The sequence below is a fragment of the Octopus bimaculoides genome, chromosome 3 (genome assembly GCF_001194135.2).
Source record: "Octopus bimaculoides isolate UCB-OBI-ISO-001 chromosome 3, ASM119413v2, whole genome shotgun sequence".
In the NCBI taxonomy this organism is placed as follows: Eukaryota; Metazoa; Mollusca; class Cephalopoda; order Octopoda; family Octopodidae; genus Octopus; species Octopus bimaculoides.
In genome coordinates, this window is record NC_068983.1 from 25,942,686 (window position 1) to 25,943,802 (window position 1,117).

A 1,117-nucleotide genomic window follows, 5' to 3' on the forward strand; every position below is an offset into this window, starting at 1 on the left:
TTTAAGAATGTTTTTATATGTGCGAAAGCCATTAACTTTCAAGTTCATATTCAACAGTAGAACGTTCATTGCTTACGCTCAAAAGTGTAGTCTGCTTGGAAAATGTAAGACCTACATAAAAATAGCAATATCGTTAAACGTACAATAGCAACGCACGAAGAACAAGAACGGAGAATATTAAGACATCTAAAAAGAAAAACAAAGAGAAGGTCAACAATAACATTCGTTATTACAATAATAGACCGGAAAAAATTATTGCTGCCACTACTGTTCTGAACATTGCTGAAGTAATATGTAAATTTTTTTTTTTTTGTTAAATTGTATCAGCTCCGCTCCCTCTCCACCATGAACAACGCCTCATCAACAATCAATGCCTCCACAACTATGATCAATTTTCCATTCTCACCATAACACAAACTTTATCATTCTACCACCACTACCATTCCTACTGGCTCAACAACCGCCGCCACTACCAATAAACTTTGGTCAGCAAAGCACCAGCATTCACCATACGGTCAACATTTTAAGTATTTATTTTCGTCATTAGTATTAGAATCATTAAACAGACTAGTCGGGCTAATTTTAATGATATATTATGTCTAATTTTTTCAAGAAACAACTGGATGTAGTGAGGAACAATCAACAGCGTTGGAGCGCATAAAGCTTAAAGTTGTCACGTCTAGCACGAATATCCAGTAAATATCAGCATACAGGAATGTAGAATTAATTTTAAGGATATTATTATGTCTCCTTTTCTCTAAGAATAGCTTGATATATAGATAAATGGCGTTCGAGAGCATAAAGCCTAAAGTTCTCACGTCTAGCCCGAACATCCTGAAAAATCAGTATTGTTATTCGAAACATCATCATCATCATCATCATCATCATCATGGTTTTCAACATCACCCCCATTATTATAGTCGTACTCCATCTCTTTCTATTCATCATTATCGTTATTACGTTCAAGTAAATCATCATAATTATCATGATCTTGAAAGGCACCACCACCGCTATCGCAGCCGCCACCACGACCACCACGACCACCACTGCCACCGCCTCCACCACCACCAGCACCACCACCACCACCACCACCACCAAATCCACCACCACATACCAC

General features: G+C 37.7%; 1 protein-coding gene across 8 annotated transcripts in view; it reads right to left on the minus strand.

The window, feature by feature from the left end:
• Window positions 1-1,117, minus strand: part of LOC106884218 (neuronal acetylcholine receptor subunit alpha-10) — a 1,143,354-nt gene that overhangs the window by 377,428 nt on the left and 764,809 nt on the right. The gene's annotated exons all lie outside the window — the stretch shown is intronic.